The 19,678-nt window shown below is 45.3% G+C and overlaps 1 protein-coding gene and 1 pseudogene across 1 annotated transcript in view; both read left to right on the top strand.

The window, feature by feature from the left end:
• Positions 1–19,678, top strand: part of INPP5E (inositol polyphosphate-5-phosphatase E) — a 262,442-nt gene that overhangs the window by 96,821 nt on the left and 145,943 nt on the right. The gene's annotated exons all lie outside the window — the stretch shown is intronic.
• On the top strand, positions 2,001–17,829 carry LOC144756432 (protein yippee-like 5 pseudogene; annotated as a pseudogene).

The following is a 19,678-nucleotide window of genomic DNA, read 5'->3' as shown; positions in this document are numbered from 1 at the left end:
CGCGGAGTTGCTATCTCTAAGCACGCGAGTGTCCTCAAATCAATCAGGGGCCATCTGTCCTTACTAGAAAATGAGCTCAGGGACATCGAGACGCGACGACTGCATGACTCTGGAGCAGAGCTGCTCCGAGACTTGGCCCAAATGATTCGTGAATATCACGAGGAGGCGGACGCCGAGGTAAAACACTTGGGGAAATATGCCATTGCGAGATCCTATGGTGAGGGAGAACGCCCGGGAGCGGTGCTGGCGCGAATGGCGAAGCAGCGCATACACTGAGCGACGACACCTGCACTGCGATCCCCTCAGACTGGGGAAGGATTACCTGACGAGCAGGTTGCGGCCCGATTTCAGGACTATTACGCCAAACTATACGCCTCCAGGGGGCCGGCTCCGGAGAAACGCATATTAGACTATTTAACACATATCCAGCTACCATGGCTGACCAACACACATCGCAAGTTCTTGGTTCGCCCATTTGAGAGGGAGGAAGTTGTTTGGGCATTGTCATCAATGAGGGCTGCCAGTGCTCCGGGCAGTGACGGCTTCACGGCCTCATTCTACAAAACGTACTCTGATTTGCTGATACCCAGATTATTGACGCTCGTTGAGCAGATAGCGGAGGCGTGAGAAATGCCCCTCACGATGCGGGAAGCTATTATAGTAGCTATCCTTAAACCCGGGAAGCCCCCAGAGGACTGCGCTTCATATCGACCGCTATCGTTGCTTAATGTCGACGTGAAGCTATTCGCGAAAATTATTGCCAACCGTCTAAGCCTGTTGATCCCCACGCTTGTGGCCCCTGAGCAGGCGGGATTTGTCCCTAACCGCACCCTAACATATAACCTAAAGACCGTGTTTGCGGCATTTCAACACACACGCCAGGATGTACCTGCGGTAGCAGATTTCCTGGATATGGAAAAGGCTTTCTATTCTGTCGAGTGGCCTTTCCTCAGCTTGGTACTGCGCCGCATGGGAGTGGGTGACCTTTTCCTCCAGCTACTGAATACACTTTATGCTTCCCCCTCGGCGCTGGTCCGCATAGGCTCGCTTACGACTGAGCCCTTCAATGTAGGTCGTGGTACCAGACAAGCTGCCCCCTTTCCCCCATCCTATACGCCATAGTTGCGGAGCCTCTAGCTTGCGGTTTGCGATTTCCCACGTACAACTTGATAGTGTCCACGTATGCGGATGACACTCTACTATATGTGCGTCACCCGGAAGGCAACCTCTCGATGGTGCTGCGCGAAATGGTACTGTTTAGTTCGCTTTCGGGGGTACACGTGAACTGGAGCAAGACAATGTTCCCGCTCACCCCTGCCACCAAGAGAGTTGACTCTGACTACCCCATTAAGTGGACCACTGACTGGGTCCGCTACTTGGGTATTCGGCTACATACGGACTCTGAGGTGGTCCTCAGAGAGAACTACAGGGTGGCAATTTCTAAGCTGGAGGACGATGTGAACAAATGGATAAATCTTCCCTTGTCATTGATGGGCCGCATATCCTTGCTGAAAATGATCGTACTCCCCCGCTTCTTATTCCTATTCAGTAATATACCCATGGTTTTATCGGGGGCATTCTTTCGGCAGCTCCACTCTCTGGTGCTGCGACTGGCATGGGCTGGAAAGCAGCCCAGGGTGGCGTGGGACATACTCTCCCGGCCCTACGAGGAAGGAAGTCTACACACTCCGAACTTGGAGCTATACTATCGAGCAGCACAAAGCGCACAAGCGTATGGCTGGATACATAGCCCAGCCGACGCGCCGCACTTGCGAATAGAAGCAATAGTGGCCGACCCGACTCCGCTACCGGCGCTGATGTCCCGCCCTAGAGACCGGCGGACGGGCATCCTAGATACTCTGAACATTGTGACACATGCCTAGCATCACCTGATGGATGCTCAGGCTTGCTCACTGCTATAAGCTCCAGGAGCGCAATTGGCCTGGTGTTCGTGGCTTGACCCCTGTAGAGATAGAGGCTTGGTATCCGCTCTTACTAAAATGAAGATTGACCACATGGGCGACCTATTTGCGGAAGGCAGGGCTCGCACCTGGGAGGAAATAGACCCGGAGGGCGATTCTGGAGCTCTACTTCTCCCACGCTTCCAGTTCCACAGAGTTAGACATGCTTTGAAGGAGCTGCTAGGTGAGGATATGGCTGAACCCCAGACAGTCTTGGCATATGACTTTGTTGTTACTGCTAAATTAATTACGAACTTGTATCGCATCACACTTGCAGAACGGACAGTGATTTATACTAAGCCTCAATTGGCATGGCAGGCTGACCTGGCAACTGACCTCCCTGAGGAAAAGTGGAGATACTGCTGCGCTAATGTTAAGAGAGTGTCTTTGAACGGTCGCCACCGTCTGATGCACTTTAAATTCCTGAATAGGGTATACTACACCCCTGAGCGATTTGTTCAGGTACCGGTTGAGGGAGAGCTCCGGCTGTGGGAGATGCAGGGAACAGACTGCCGACTTTTTGCACCTAGCCTGGCTATGTCCGAAAGTTTCAGATTTTTAGTGCGCGGTCTACGACGAAGTGAACAGAGTCACCGGATTGGCGCTAACCCCATCTCCTCTACTGGCCCTTCTGGGGTATTCTAAAGATATTACACCTGAACGGCGAAGGCTTGTGGATAAGGCCTTTTTGATTGCCAAATGGTCTAGTGATATGCTGTATTGTTGCACACAAACGGAACTATATAGTGAACTGCTGCCTCCCCGTAACCGTCCTAAGAACTACTGGGCACTGTACCTGGAGAAGAGGTCTGCACAGGAGGCTCATGACCCGAGCGAGCCACACTTAGTTTTGGAGACGGGGGCCCACGGGATGACACATCACAGCACACTGACGAGGAGACACTTGTTTAGAGGGCACGGGCTGGGGTTCCTGTTTCTAGGTGTGGGGCGGGTGCAATGTGGGCGGCGGAGGCCTGTGACGGGGAAGGGTACTGTTTACGTGTCAACATTGTCGACTGTGTGGGGGGCAATGCCTTAGTCTTTGATAGATATGTCCATGCTGAAAAAAAACGGTGTCACTATTGTACTGTATGGGCCAGCTCTGTCTCTTGATTGTGTGTTATTGAAATGCCAATAAATACATTACAAATTTTTTTTTAAATGCCATGTAGGCTGCCAAACATATCAGGTCCGGTACCTCTCACTGGCGCGCAGGTGGTTCATCCACGAGCTAGTCAGCTCGTGGATGAAGCTATAAGAGACTGTATGTCCCACAATTCCAGGGGCGAACCTTGCCTGAGAGGTCAGCGGTGTGCTCCCACATCCTGTTGTCTATTTAAAGTACTCCTGTGAGTCATTGAGCTGACGAGCTTGTGGATGAAGCACCTGCGTGCCAGTGAGAGGTACCGCACTCTATATAATATTTGGCAGCCTACTCAGCAAACCCCAAAATAAAGACTGTATTCTCTACTGATGATGGTTAATAAACCAGAAACACGTGTCCAGAGATCAGCACTACCTGCGCCAACCTTTTGCAAAATACTAGAAAATATCGGAGCGAGCTACAAGAGACTGCATTTACCAGAATGCCAGGGGCGAACCTTGCCTGAGAGGTCAGCGGTGTGCTCCTGTTGTCAACTTACACTGATTTACCAAATGCTTTTCTCCTTCTGTAACCGTCCTACACTCTTTTTGCCACAAACTTACCCCAACACCTTTATATATCATCTGACCTTATCCTTTTATGGAAGATTAGAGATGGGGGTGTAATCATAGCACCATATGGGCATAAACATTAACCATCAATCATTTAAATATGCCAGTTGATATAGGCTTGACACATTTTAAGGGTCTGACTTTTCAGAATAAATGCTCAGTAAATAGGTCTGCTTAACTGCATGGGTCCAGTCTCCAGCTGTTCGTGGAGATTATTGCATTCAATATCTACATATTTGCTACCTCTCTAAAAATATTGTATAACGGAACAATTTCCTTCTGTTTATTGCCATTGATGTTGATTTGTCAAGGTAAAGACAGACCGTCATTTCCCTCTACCTCTTTGGAGAGATTGTCAGAATGGTCACAGCTTCCCAAAACTCATGAAAAGCAGGCCAGTGTTTTTTTCCAGAACGTAGAGTACTAAAAATCGTTGACTAAAAATGGTGAACCAAAATATAGTTAAGATAGGTCTCTATGGGTATGTGAAGATTTAGGTAATTATAGATTTACTATTCTTACCACAACATCTATGTGTCTTAAAGACATATATTTCATCACATTGCGTGAATGTAAAGTTAAGTATTGTAAACCTATACTTTCCCATGTATAAACACCTTCACAATATTTCAGTGCACAATATTTTGGCGACCATGATATGTTGTACTTGTTCTGGTTAAATACCCAAGGAGACATGGAGATCATTTATGTCTACTCCATTGTATGTAGGGCATGTTGTTTCTCACTCACCTTCACAATATTGTGGTGCACAAGATTTGGGCCTTGATAGTTTTACATCACAATATTTTGTATTTGTTCTGGTGGAATGTCTAAGGAGACATGGAGATCATTACATCTACTCCATTACATAAAGGGCATGTTGTCACCTTTGTTTCTCGGAACTTCATGAGGTTCTCTGGTGTCCAATTTAGCTTGTGGATTGTGAAACAGAGGTTTCTTCTGAGTGGTACGGCATTTACAATTTTATATAAAAAAATTACATGTTACAATTTTTTTATATGGAAAATATCTAGATCCTTGCTATGAATCGTAGATTTAAGTCCTCGGCAAGCATCCATCCCAGACCTTCTCCCGATGGCATCAAATCTTCCTCAGCTAAACTCCTCCCCCCAACTCGTCCCCCGACTACCCGCAGCAGGTTATACTACTTTGCCACTTCTTTGGCTGGATAACTTGCCCTTAAAACCCTTTTCTCCAGAGGTAGACCGTTGTCCTTATAACGTTCCATCTGAAGCTGAATTAGTTTATAACTGAACATATTTGATTATTTTTTTTTAAATATAACCTATTTATTGAAAAGTTTAAAGGGGGAATACATTGCATGTGCGTCTGTGGACAAATATATTCAGGTACCAGTGCGCAAGGTTGGTGTTAAGAACCATGCTTGGTCTTTGTCGATCTCCACAGCTCTATGTGGGTTCTGCTTTCACGCCTTGGGCCCATCCCATCCTGGCTGTCCAGCTGACAGCGACTTCTACTATTTTTCCGTTTTGTAATGCATCTATTTGCCACCCATTGGCCTCAGATTTGGGAATTCTTCTGGGGGCAGCGACAGGACCTATATATACTTAGCTTCAGTGATGTGCATCGGTCATTGCCCCGAGCTACAATACTCATCGCATCCCCCTTACCGCAGCTCTGGCTATGTCCCTCTTCACCACCACTAGCCCCCGGAGGTTAATGCGGGCCTATTCATGTCTGTAGTTACAGCCTGATGTTGTGTAGCAGTGTGACTTCGGTTTTAGTGCTAAGCTTCAGATTTACATTTCTATTTAAAGTGCAAATTACTTTCCTCCAGAATTGCTGTATATCGAGGCAGGACCTGATGGTATCTTTAAAGTCTCCAACATCCTGATGGCATCTAAGACTCTTCTGCTCAGCTGCCATCGTTTTGTACATGTCATGTAGACTCTGTGTAGATAATTCAGCTGAATCATTCGAAGCTGAGTGACTGTAGCCACTTTGGGTGCCATTTGGCTTCCCGCCACTCGTCCATAGGTATCTTTCCAACATCCCTTTACCATGACAGCCATGAGGTTCTCAGATGTGTCAGGAGTATTTAAGACCGATGATTTATATAGTTGTGACATTTTCTGTTGTCCCAGTAAGTCTTTTGGCCTCCAGGGGGTTGACATCTAAAGGTTATTTGAAGTTTTGGACATACAAGGGCATTGTGTGTCTCAGCTTGAGGTATCTATAGAATGGTCCTGAGTGCAAGCTGACCTTATAGGTCAACATAGGAGCATAAGTATGTGTCTGTCATAATAAGTCTTGAAAAAGAAATGTTATCCCGAGTTAGGAAATGTTGCAGGGTGATAACTTATTGTAGCTGTGTACCATGCCTAAGTGGGATTTCTCTTGTTAATTTACCAACCCAGCAAATACTGTGAAGCTTGTCCTGCCAACTTGTATCCCTTCTGTTGTTGCTGTGGAAAGTTGGGGGTCTGTCCTGGCCGTATAGAGGAAATGGAGGGGGCTTACATTAACTATGCCCTATCTCTCCACCATATATACCAGTTTATCTTGGGGTTTGTTCAGCCCCTTGTTAAAAATGAGCAGTTGTGCCTCCCTGTAATACGGCTGGATGTCCGCTGTCCTAACTCTCAATCACTCAATCAGTATTTGTATAGCGCAACGCTATTACCCATAAGGTCCTCTTGGCGCTGCAGGTGCCGTATCTCAGTTGGAAAGTTCTTGAGTTTCTTTCTGAAGTCTGCCAGAGAAGGGGCTGTTTAGAGGTGGTCGGCTGGTCGTTCCAGATCTTAGTAGCGATGAGCAAGAAGGAGCGACCTCTGCTACGACGGATGTGGGGTGTGTGTGTCCAAGGGCGAGTGATGCAGAGCTCGGGTATCTTGAGGGCTGGAGGAAATTCAGTTGATGGTCGATGTATGAGGGCCCTTCTCCGTTTAGGGCTCTACATCTGTGTGTGAGGATCTTGAACTGGCATCTCTTCTGGATGGGGAGCTAGTGGAGGTTTCTAAGTTGAGGGGTGATGCGTGTCTATTTGGGGAGGTCCAGGATGAGTCTGGCTGCAGTTTTCTGTATGTCCGGAGTCTTTTAAGGAGCTGGCTGGAGATTCCGGCGTAGAGATCTTTACTGTAGTTGAGGTAACTGGTGACGAGGGCCAGCGTGACGGTCTTTCTGGCATTAATGGGGATCCATTTAGAGACAGCAGAGCATACGGAGGGTGTGGAAGTAGGAGGAGGCCTCATTTCATGGTGAGTTGGTTGTCGAGGATGATGCCTAGGTTGTGCTCATGTTCTGTTGCTGTGGGTGTAGGTCTGAGCTCTGCCGGCCCCAGTGGTCATATGTGGAGGTGTTGTTTCCAAAGATCAGAACTTCTGTTTTGTCGGAGTTGAGTTTGAGGCAGCTGTCTTCCATTTTGTTACACTAGCCATGGCATTGCAGAAGTTAGTTTTGACATTGGAGGAGTCTTCAGTGAGAGAGAGAGATTTAGTTGAGTGTAGTCAGTGTAGGAGATTTTGTTGAGCCCTTGGAATCTGACGACATCTGCGTGGGGGGCTCATGTAGATGTTGAACAAGGTGGGGCTAAGGGATGATCCTTGGAAGACGCCGCAGAGGATATTCCCGGCTGCGGAGGTGAAGAATGGCAATCGGCTGCTTTTGAGAGGAAGGAGGCGATCCGCTTGAGGGTGTTGTGCTGTATGCCGACGTTATGACGTCTGTCGATGAGGTTGTGGTGGGAGACCGTGTCAAATGCTGCAGAGAGGCTGAGGAGGATCAAGGCCATGATTTCTTCGCGATCATGGAAAGTTCTGATGTTTGTGGCGGCGATCAGCGCAGTCTCAGTGCTGCGGTTGGTGTGGAATCCTGATTGTGAGGTGGCGAGTAGGAGGTTTTGTTCCAGGTATTCGGTGAGTTGTTGGTAGATGACTTTCTTAAGTTATTTAGCTAGGTAGGGAGTAGGGAGATCGGTTGGATGTTTTGAGGTTGCACTGGTTGGACAAAGGCTTCTTTAGGAGGGGTCTGATCTCCTGTGTGTTCCATACATCTGGGAAGGTTGCTATTGAGATGGAAGTGCTGAGGCTGCTGGTGAGTTCTGTGCTGATTAGGTTGGCTCTGTGCTGGAAGATAGTGGGGGGCAGGGATCATTGGGAGCCCCATAGTGGATGGACGTCATTATGGCTGAGATGGTTTGGGTGGTGAGTGGAGACCAGGTGACTAACGTTCAGCTGGTGTTTATTGGTTGGTTGAAGTTGTAGAGGCTGAGGGTGGTGGGTTGGGGGTCGACGTTATTGTAGATGGTGGCAATATTGCTGTGGAAGTACTCTGAGAGGTTGTCGCAGAGTTCTTGGGAGTGTGGATGGTGCTCTCTGTGGCTGTCGGGTTGGGGTCTTCCTTGACAATTTTTTTTTTTTTTTTTTTAAACCTTTATTAGCGTCAAAAGGATATACAAGTCTAGGCCTACAACCAAATCGGCCGGCCTCAATACGTAAAGCAATCAGAAGTTCCAAGGCAAACATTACAGAGTCAAGCAGCAAGAAGCAGAGGCAATACAATCGTAAAAAGGGAGAATATACCTAGGAACCAGAGGGCCAAGACACAGGAGCAAAAAAGGTTAATTTTATAATATGGGGATAAGGCGTATGACAGGCTCACTTTCAATATAGAGACGTCCGAAGTCCCAGAACCAGCCTCAGCGACAATAAGGGGGTATGGGGCCGCAATACAGGAGAGGCAACACAATTCACACAGGAAGATCGGGATAGTTTAGACATAATCAACACTTGAACATTATCATCGTTACATGCCCACCACCCAAACCACAGCTAAGCCAGAACAGAGGGATCGGAGAAACATTACATCAAAACTAACCCGTCATAGTGACCTCTAGGAAAATGGAGGGAGGGGGACGGGGGCGAGGAAAGAAGGGGGAAGGGGGGAGGAAAGAGGGGGAGGGAAGGAGGACAAGACGGAACAATGAGAAAAAGAAATGAAATACAAAAACGAAAGAAAGAAGACACGCCGACACAGGCGTCCCGTGGCGGGAGTACAGGAGAAAACAGGAGTATCAGCACCAGTGAGGGTACAGCAATCGAGAAGAAATGCAACCGAACCATAAAAGGAGGGTTAACGACGCCACACACCCCACCCCGAACACACCACGGGAGGCAGGGACAGACGCGGCATTACTATAAAGAGATACAAAAGGGCCATAGAACCATAAAACAAACAACAAATAGAACCCAACCCACCCATCCCACCCTGCACCCCTGTAGAAGGCTATGGCCTACCCTTCAGACAGCGTGCCTGTCGCCCTAAACCAGAACCCGAAATATAGCAAGAAAGAAAGAGAGAAGAACGAGACAAAAAGAAACAGAAACAGAAATAAAGAAAACAGAAGGGAGGAGCATAAGAACAGAAATCAATATGGTCGGCCGCCGCCCTCCGCCCAACCAGACAATCGCAGCAAAAACAGACCAGGACGACACCCCATCAAGCGCCATAAAACTTACAGAGGAGGGGACCACCCACCGCTCTATGGGTACAAACAACTGCGCCACTAAGTCGTATACCAATAATCAACCAGGAGTCGTGCATATCACCCCCATCCCTTCCGAACCACAAATCCCACCCACCACATGACAGTGTAAAATGAGATATTCAATACAAGACCAGCACACAATCGAAAAAAATGTTGACTACCATGTAGACATGGGGGGGTAAATCGGTCCGCAAGTGAGCAAAAGTCCGAGCAGAGAGTTTAAATGCATCAGCAATCGCAGCACGGGTGATGAAGAACAGGAGTTCAGTTTCGCCGCTTGGGAAGGCGAGGGGGTCTCTGTAGTAAACAAAGGCGAAGCCATCGGAGCAGGTGCAGGCGGCAGTCCACCAATATTTCTAGGCATCCGAGCCGAACAGGGCCGTGGCACAATGTCCAAGTCCCCGGGGTCAGAACCTCGAAAAACAGGGAGCTCCAAAGTCACCGGCACACAAAATGATCTTCGATCAGCGGCAGCAACACTTGCGGCTATCGAGGGGGGCGAGGCAATGGAGTCACTGAAACAAGAGGGCGGCAAGAAGAAACGGCTGCTCAAAATGGCGGCAGATCGTTGCGGACTCACAGGGACATCGGGGGCCAGGGATGCGCGCAGGGATCTCAGAGCTTCCAGGATATCTCTGACCGTAAGCTCACGCTCACCAGACCGGACCCCCGCGCAATTAGGCAACCCAAGCCCGCCGCCACAAGGCGATTCATGTTTCAGAGGGTCGGCCGCCATTTCGCGAAGTCAGCCCAGTCGCCGCCCTCCGCGACCCCCAAAAAACAGTTAAAAAATGTAGGACTTCACAGAGCTCCGGGGGGTGCCCAGCAATGGCAGCCTTGGTGCCGAAAGGATGTCCGCCCAATGCGGGTCTCCGCCTACACCAGCACCGGCGCCCCCAACAAGCAGAGTCCGGGCGCAGAGGTCCAGGGCCGCCGGTCAAAGCAGCGGCGGGGGGAGGACCCCTTCACAGAATCAGTCCCCGGTGCATCTCACCCACATCAGCCGCGCGGTCACCAGGGCAGGCCCGGATCAGGATCGCCGGGATTTTCGCACAACGGCTCTCATCATTGGTTCACTCTCTCGACCGGGGCCGACAGTCGTCGGACCCCACAGGCTAGGTCCCGGTCTAGGTTCCACGGAGGCCCCGGTCTTGCGGAGGGCACAACTTCGGAGCCGCTGCACGTCGAGACCTCCGGGCCAAATGGTGAGTACAAGCGAGGTGTTCCGTTTCCGATTGTCCGATAATGTGTCGTCTCCGGACAGGATATTATACAGGATACATGATCAGGCCGGAGGGCTGCGGGAGCCGAGCTAAAAGGCGACCATTACGCTCGCGAGCTTGGCTCCTCCCTCTTCCTTGACAATTTTGAAGAGTTCCTTCGTGTGTTTGGCTGCTGTGTTGAAGCGGACCCTGATGGGTGTTTTCTTGGCTTCCTAAATGCATAGGTGGTAATTACTGAGGGCTGCTTTGTGAGAGACTCTGTCCACGGGGTCCTTGGTGGCATGCCATCGCTTCTCAAGACGGTAGCAGTTGCGCTTGGTGGGTCTGAGCTCTGGGGTGTCCCAGCTGGCTTGTTTCAAGGATTTTTTTTTTTTGCTGGTTTCATCGAGGGGACTACATCTGCGTATTTGTTGATCCAGGTGGAGAAGTTCTGGACAGCCTGGACAGGGTCTGCTGAAGTTTCGGTTTGTGAGGTGCTGAGGGCTTGTTTCCATAGCGTCTCAGTCACCTTGCCCCAGCTGCAGTGGGGAGTACAGTGGTGTTTGGCGTCAGATGGTAAAGTGAATGATGGCGTGGACTGTCCAGATGGATTCTGTGACATGGGCGAATTTGATTCTGTCGCTGGATGTGAAAATAACATAGTGTGTGTGTCCGGCTTTGTGCTTCGGTTCGGTGACCAGTTGGGTGAGGCCGATATTTCTTCATCAGTTCTCCAGGAGGGCAGCAGATTTGGTGTTGTTGAGGTCGGTGACGTGGAAGTTGAGGTCGCTAAGCATTATCTAGAGGAGGGAATCAATGGCAAGGGGGGCAATGAGGTTTGAGGTGGCATGGAAGAAGGATGACCAAGGTACTGGGGTTCTGTAGGCGAGGATGCCACTTATCGTTGGTTTGAAGTCAGAAGTTGAGGTGTTCCATAAGAGGCATGTGGTTGTTGCTGTTGACGGTGCATCGGATGGTTTCCTTGAAGATGAGCATGATGCCCCCACTATGTTTATCTGTGTAGTCTCGGTGTATCGTCTTGTAGCCATCCAGAGTGGCGGTGGCGATTTCAGGGTACAAGGAGGGGTTGAGCGGCGTCCGAGGTCCAGGGCTAGGAGTTACTCGGCAGTGCAGCGGAAGATGGGTGGGGGCCCAGGGATCCTGGCACTGGGCGCAGTCCATGCGTGTACAGGCATAGACGTGCTTGCCTTTGGCGCGTAGCCTCCGTAAGTGGGCCTGGGAGGTGGGAGGGGCTGTGAGGGAGGGCAGGAACAACAGTGGGTGGGAGAGAGACGGCAGGAAAAACGGGCAGGGCAACCAACGGGACAAGTCCTAACAAGGCACAAAAAGTAACTATGTAAAATATGCAGAAATAACAGTGACAGTATAATAGTGCCAAATACATTGACAGAATGGGGCCAGACAACACAAGAAAAAGCAAAAGTTGACTACCAGCAGGAATCCGGCTCCAGGCAACAGGAGCAAACTGTCGTCAGTGGTGAGTGGATCGCTAATGCTAATCGCAGTCTCAGTCACAGGCGTTATGTGAAAGAGAGGTTCACCGGGCGGGCAAGACAAGCAGTGATTTGTGGCATTTGGCCATGACAATCCGAGGATAACGGCTGCCCCTTAGGAACAGCATATTTTCATTTTGACAACTTGTTTCTTATTTTGTTAACCAGTATAGTCTATTGTAGTAAAGTACTGTCTTACAGCAGGTCCTCCCAGTTTAAACACCTTTCCTTTAGAAATGCTATGTGAAGAGTCATACATGGATTCTAGGGTCCCAGGATGTCCCAGTTAAAACACCCTGCCTTCCGAAAGGCGTTGCAGAGAAAGTCATACATGGATTTTATGGTGCCAGGATGTCAGGACCCTCTTAAGAACTTAGTCACCCACCTCTCGAACTGCTGAAGATCTGTGTGACAAAGTCCATATTCTATGCCATTCTATTGCCATCCCTACTATAGTTTAAAATAGTGTATACTCTCAGATCATTTCTTGCCACTCTACCGAAACGATTAGTCATGTTACAAGATACTGGCAACCTACCTGATGTCTTAGGACGTAAGTGGTCTCATACGAACAGCTTATATTCAAACTGCAAGATTACATAGTAGCATTTAGGAGCATCTGGTCCCCATTCTCATCATAGGAGATAGCTAACTGAGTGGGTGGAAGGCTCTGCGTTTTTTTGCTACAATTGTTAGGGCCCGATTTCGTTGTGGCACATTCCTCTCGAACGGCTTCACCCAAGAGCCATTTTTGAAAATAAGTATAGAGGAAAGTGGAAGATTGTGCCCTCACAGTCTGTCAAAGGTAGTCCAAAAAAGAAAATTCAAGCGTTCCTTAATGGTATTGCTTCTGCTCCAGGACCGCAGAAACAGAACATCGGACATTCCGAGAATCACGTTTTTCCCTGACTACACACCTGAACTTTGCCTTGGGAAAGCCCATGGCCAATAGGGCGAAACACGTGTCGGCTGTGCTTCTTTGTTCACATATGAAACAATCCATAAAAACCACATACGCAATACCATTAAGGAACGCTTGAATTTTCTTTTTTGGACTACCTTTGACAGACTGTGAGGGCACAATCCTCCACTTCTCTCTATCATCATAGGAGCTATCATAACCTCAGACCCCTATACTTTCCCCTCTTCCTAAAGGCCTTCCCACACCACCATACCCCTCCCTCTACAACGAGGACCCTTCAAGCCAAACTTCCTCTCCATTACCTTGTCAGTTGGCATGCTATGGCGAACTTTATTCGGTCGATATTCCTTCCTCTCCCTCCTCCTTCCTAGAGCCACACCCACAGGTTTACCTATTCCCCTGGTCTCCTCCTACTCCCACATATCCAAGTAATACATTGCCTTTTGATTACTTTATTAGATTACAAAGTATGTTGAATTTCACAACCTACTAGTGTCATGTTACTTAGTTTGTGTTCTCATTTTATATTCCTAGTTCTGGTGGCCAATCAAATGATACGATAACCTATAAGTTGACTATGGCAGAATAACTTAAGTTAAATTCGAAAGGCTCCTTTATTGATATCTTAATGATAGTGTATAAACACTTCACTGATAGGGATTCCCTTGAAGCTACTGTCTTCTGGGTTTATCAGATCTCATACCCTTATACTATGTCTTTGTATGTTCATTGTCCATGTTATCCTTATTAGAATGGCTCACTGTATTATGCCATCACGTTTTGCTGACATATTGTGGCCACAGACAATGTTTCAATCCCAAATGTTGATTGCTGCCTCCTGTATGTTTGCAATGCACTGTTTAACATAAACAATACAAACTTCATTAAAAAAAAAATCCCTCTGGGGAGTAATGGGACTACGCCTTTTGACTCAGTGTTTGCCACTCAGTGATCAGCAAGAGTTTGGGGCTCTTGAATTATGGATTCTATGGTTCCATTGTCAGAGGCGACGCTGTGGCTCAAACGTGTACCAGCAAAAGTGTTGTGTTGAGGTGAGTGATATTGTAGATTGTAGGAACTTGGTAGGGAGAGAGAGCACAAGCAAAGGCAAGAGTAAACAAAGATAATCTGTAACATATTGGAACCTTTTATTGTGGGCATATTAAATAAGAATAGAGTGTGATTTCCAGATTGTATATGTTTTGGTAAATAGACAGATCGAATCCTGAGTGAAGGAACATTGAGAGGTTTGACGGAGAACTTTGATGAAAGACAAAATTTGAGGACCAATTTAGGCTCAAAGGAAGAGTCTTGATGTAAGACCACAGAACATTATTCAGAGAAAGACAAAAGAAAGTATGAGTTTAAGACATCATCAAAATATTTTATAGAGAAGACATTGCATTTAATAGCTGAAATCCGATAAAAAAATGTCTATCTCTTACAGGTGATAATAATTATGCTATGGTAGTGAAATTGCTTTCCTTAGTAAACTCAGTGTACTTGTATGATTTATAATTACAATGTTTCTGCACTACCTTTATTTTCACAACCCCACCTTCCCAGCCATTTGTGTAAGTCACAAGATGAGCACTTGGCTTCAGTTTATCCTAAGACTTGTTTGACGGAAAGGGAAGGCACACCAAAAGTAGAGTCAGTTTCCTCCAAGTATATCCAAAATATCTCTTTATTGTAGTCGATAGTAAAAAATGGACATCAGCCAATGCATTTCATTCCACTGAGGTACCTTCATCAGGGCTGAAAACATATATATAAAACATAACGTAAATCACAACATACACAATAAAAATCACACAATTGAAAAACAGACATATAAAATTACACATACGTATACAATAACATAACAGAACAACCCAACATCAAGAATTCCACATCACGTATATGGGAAAACCTTATAGCACATAAATATATACAATTAAAAGGTATTACAATGAAGCTACACATAACAGAGAAATATTTTTTTTAAACAAACAACAAAAACCGACATAATTCTTAAAAGTAACCTGAGTTTTCAATCATATTATTGTCTGTATCGATAACAGAGTTAGTTCAGAAAACATGGAAGAAAGTGGGGGAAGAAACTCCAAAGGTTAGACAAGACAGAAACGAAAACGGCGGGGCGAAGTATCATATCTCAATTAGATAAAAGTCCAAATACCCATCCAAGTGAATCACGACATGCACAGTGATTATATAGCCAGCCAAACCCCAAGTGTGTCAACACAAGGACACAATTCTCAACTCGTACGGCAATAAGAGGCATAATATATCTGCGCTCCAAGTCAAAAAAGGTCCTAAAATGGGAGATTTCATAGTATTAGCCATAATTATGAATAAAGATATAAATACATAAGCAATTTAATAGATTGAACAAGTCACAGCACCTTATATACAAAACAAATTACAAGAAGGATCTTACCTGACACTTAAGTCACAAAATAATATTTATTCGGCATGTATCGTCCTTAAAGAATACACCCAACAATAGGGGTAGCAAGTTTACCGGCCAAAATCCTAGCAAAAACAGGACACATAACCCAATTATACATTTAAAATCGGGAATATGTGTTGCATGTACTACTATCTCATGTAACCTAATGTGATTACAATGATCCCCGATGACCAGCAACGCAATCAGTGCTTGTCATTTGTACACTATATTGATGCCAATCAACATGGCCTGACTAAAACAATTATCATAATATAGCAATACAGTACATGCTTCATCTGTATGAACAGTCATAATTCCGTATTCGCATTCACCAATAAAGTATATTATGAAGTGGAAACCACTTTGTAGAACTCTTCAAAATGTTTAAAGTTGCACCACCTCAAAAATATATATTTACTAAACACAATTGTATATAGTCCATCCAATGAATACAAGTCCTTATTTCTGGATTTTTGTATTCTTTTTTATTATTATTTGATGAATCACACCCAACGCGTTTCGCTCTGGAAACAGAACTTCTTCAGGGCATACAATGTTCATAGTTGCAAACGCGGTCGCGTAGAATTATTTAATTTTTTCTCAAAAATAAAATGATTCTGATATTTCATGCGGTCCCCTCTGTTTTGTGTTTATATATTCTCACGTAATTAGTCCATTTATTCAAAAATCTTCTCCATTAACAACAAATTATGTTATCCCTCCACAAATATTGATTCTGGTATGATAATCCAGAGGTATCCTCTATTCTATTCCGGACCCATCATATATGCTGCCTCAACTGTCTGTCCAACATTGATAACTCTGTATTCAAGAGTAAATCAGCAGTCTCACTATGTAGAGCGCTATGATAACGTTTTGTGCATACAATCTCATTCCGATCAAAAAGATATTGTAAAGTGGTGCCCTCTATATAGAGTACCATAATGCATAAACATAAACGTCACCGGAGAGAAGATACGACCATATCTATTAGGCGGTCTTGTCCGGATATCTATAATCACCACAAGTCTACCTGATACCATCCCACACCCCAATATAAGAAAATCACAGTGCTCAGCTAGGGTGGTTGGGGGCTAACAGCTTTATTATTTCTATCTCTCCTGGGCTTTCAAAGATGCCAAGAAGAGAAATTCCTAAGGTGTACCTGTTCCCTTATGAAGACTGCAGTATCGACATCATGGTATATTATGTTTTTTCTACCAGTGTTTGTGAACATTGGGAGGGTAAGCCGGTGTGAGTGTCCAATGTGCATGTGCACAGTATTGTGCGTGCACGTTGTGTAAATTGGGGTTTTTATAGATCCCCTACTATTTGAGAAAATACATATTTTGATAGGCACACTAGAGACTTCGAAAACTGCTGAATAGATTTTTACCAAACAAAGAGCAATCCAAAAAAGTGATCAAATGAAGGAACGGTCACCATAGCATAAACATTTGGTGAAAATGTGTTCAGCATTCCAGCAGCCTCTTTGTCAGGCGCTAGACACTCGGGGGCTGATTCACAAAGGAAAACTTAGCCCTGAAGTCTAAGTTTCGACCTTGAAGTCCAAATTTTGACCTGAAGTTTAAGTTTAGTTCTGAAGTAGACCTCCGATCTAAATTTAGACTTTAGGTCTAAACTTAGACTGCAGGTCTAAGTTTACTTTTCTGAATCGGGCCCTCAGCTACTCACGGATCCAACGCTTACAAGTATAAAATTGCAAAAGAATTTTAGGTGGCAGCTGAAGCATACTTCAACACCATGGTTTTTGCAGAAAATACAGGAAAATTATTCCTACCTCTATCTCACATCCTATATGGCAGAGGTGATAGAATGTCACACTGAACTTGTGATGGGGCAGCATTCACAAGTAACCCTCTGAGGGTGTTGTGACCTGCTAGAAGTAATGTCACGGAGGAAAAGCCTGAAGCAACTAGCTTGTGAAACAGGGTTATGCCGAGTAGCTCTTGGCAGCAGAAGCGTACTCGCGGAGAGGTTCAAGAGTCACATGAAGTGATGCTCTCATGAAGCAGGTACAGGCCAGGCTGCTTTTGTCGGGGGGAATTCTCGCCAGCAGTAAAAACAGTGTTGTTTGCCAGTGTTAGAACAGTCTTCCAGCGGTCTAGAGTGTGGACTACGTTCACCGATATGAACAGATAGAAGGTGGACACACAGCAGGTTACCTCTCACGGAAAGAAAGGTGAAACAATAGGCTGAATTTCTTTGGACCATATTGGAGGAAGAGGCTTCTTTTCCTGTGCAAATTTTGATACAATTTTGACCAATCGTTCAGGACTCTTACTAACTCAAATTACAGGAAAAGCGTTCCTTTCCAAGGAAGTGGTAAATCTCAGGCTTACTAGGTTTCACTTGGTGCGAGTTGTGAGCTACAGAAAACTAGCCTGGGTTTATGAATTCACCACTAAAGGTAGCATTTTAAAGAAGGTCCAGTGATTCTGGAAAAAGGCACTTTCCCATGAAAGCGTGGGTTTTGAGGAGGGTGTGCCATCTGACAATTCTAAAGCAGAATGACCTGTATCCGCCTATCCTTAGTTTATTTTTTTAAATAAAACATTTTTTTAAATCAGCTTGTTTACACTGTCACCTTAGCGTTAGAATTGGATTAGTATTGAGCTACTGGAGAAATGGACTAAGTTTTTAAAAAACGTTTTTTTTTTATCCAACCACCATTGTGACTTGCGGTGATATTGTGTTATGATTAGCTATATTTGAAATATAAAGACTAATAAAGTTTAAAACATTTTTTTTTATCTAGGCTGTACTCTCATTATATATGCAAGCAATATATGTCTACATTTGTTATTCTTTTTAGATAACCTTATTGTATCCTTCATGACAGAAAAGCACTCTAATTTCTGATGAGTCTAGTGTCGGCGTGGCTTGTGCTGCCCATTACTTATCATCTCATTTAGTTTCATTGCTTGACGAAACCCATTTTCTTGTGTCTTTCATGCACCAAAAATGTCATCCTTTTTAGGTGTCAACTTTTTTTTATGCTCAGGAGGAAGTTTTTGAATTAAAACTTCTTCTTGAAATGCAGTAAAAGCTTGTTTTCATATAAAGTAAATCCAAAGTAAGAATATAGTAAATTAATGTTTTATTCTAAGATAAATTGCTAGAAATTGTAGATTTTGCCTCTAGTGAAACATGTTTCTGTACATTTTCTGTGGATTTAAAATTAAAATGGAATGTGGCAACCTCTAAAAAAATAACAAAAAAAACCTAGATGTATTACATGTGGAATCGACTATTCCGAATGGGCACCCCAGATATGTGCAGGCCCCTTCAATCCACAGGAGATCAATACATTTTAAATTCTAATAATTAAAGAAAAGTTCGTTTACAGTGCTAATATGTATATTCAGGGCAAGAAGGCTGATGACCCATGGTATGGGCCCTGGGTGTATGTCTTGGCTGGAAAAGGCGCCCAGAGCCTACTACACACGGCCATGTTCCGCAGATTCTGCGGGCACTGGGTTGGGAAGCTAGGGGTCCTTTAGCCTATCCCTGCATCGATGGCTTGGATTCAGAGCGTGGGTGAAAGGCACACACTGTGCCCAATGGCTACTATGCACGGCTGAAGGCTGAGCCCCTGTGCACAGCCGAAGAGGTGTTCAGTACAATCTGGGCGGCAGTATCCAGGCCCAGCACCAAAAGCCTGTTGCGCACAGCCCAATGCCATGCGTAGTAAGTGGGCTCTATGGCCATGGAGGTTGAGTGTGGTGTGTGGCTGTATACCACGATGTTGTAGAGTAATGAGTTCTTTGGCAAAGACCCAGAGTATTCATTCAAAACCAAAACAATCCCTTATAAAACTGTTTGTTACTCAGAAAAGAAAGTACATTATAAAACACTAACATTTACCTAAAAATACTTAATTTGAAAGTATGTTATGAGTTCGATGTAAAGTTTAAAAACCACTGAATTCTCCGGTTACAATGAGGAAAGAAACCACTATACCCTCACCATACATTGCCCAATTCTTCATGTTTAATGCCAGGCAATCTCTACAGTCGGAGACCATGCGCATGGTTGAAGGGTGTGAATAAATAAAAACAATCCGAAGACCAGAACAAAATTCCCAGTCTAGTGTAGGGGAGAAGGTGTTATGACCAGGCGTATGTGAGGCCGAGTGATTTCTAATCATCACTAGAAACTAAGATTACCTTATTAGCCCATGGTAAAAGTTGTCAATTATGTGGATTTTATATTGCATGGCTAATTTGAAGGAGGTTACATGAAAAACGTTCTTTTTTCCCAAACGGAAAGTGTCTTTTGTTTAATTTGTTACATTCTGGAAAATACAGATAAATTGTTTTCGTGAAGGCAAATTATGTTTAATTATTGTATTGAAAAATAT

The sequence above is a fragment of the Lissotriton helveticus genome, chromosome 5_1 (genome assembly GCF_964261635.1).
Source record: "Lissotriton helveticus chromosome 5_1, aLisHel1.1, whole genome shotgun sequence".
NCBI lineage: Eukaryota > Metazoa > Chordata > Amphibia > Caudata > Salamandridae > Lissotriton > Lissotriton helveticus.
This window is presented reverse-complemented; position numbering and strand designations above follow the sequence as displayed.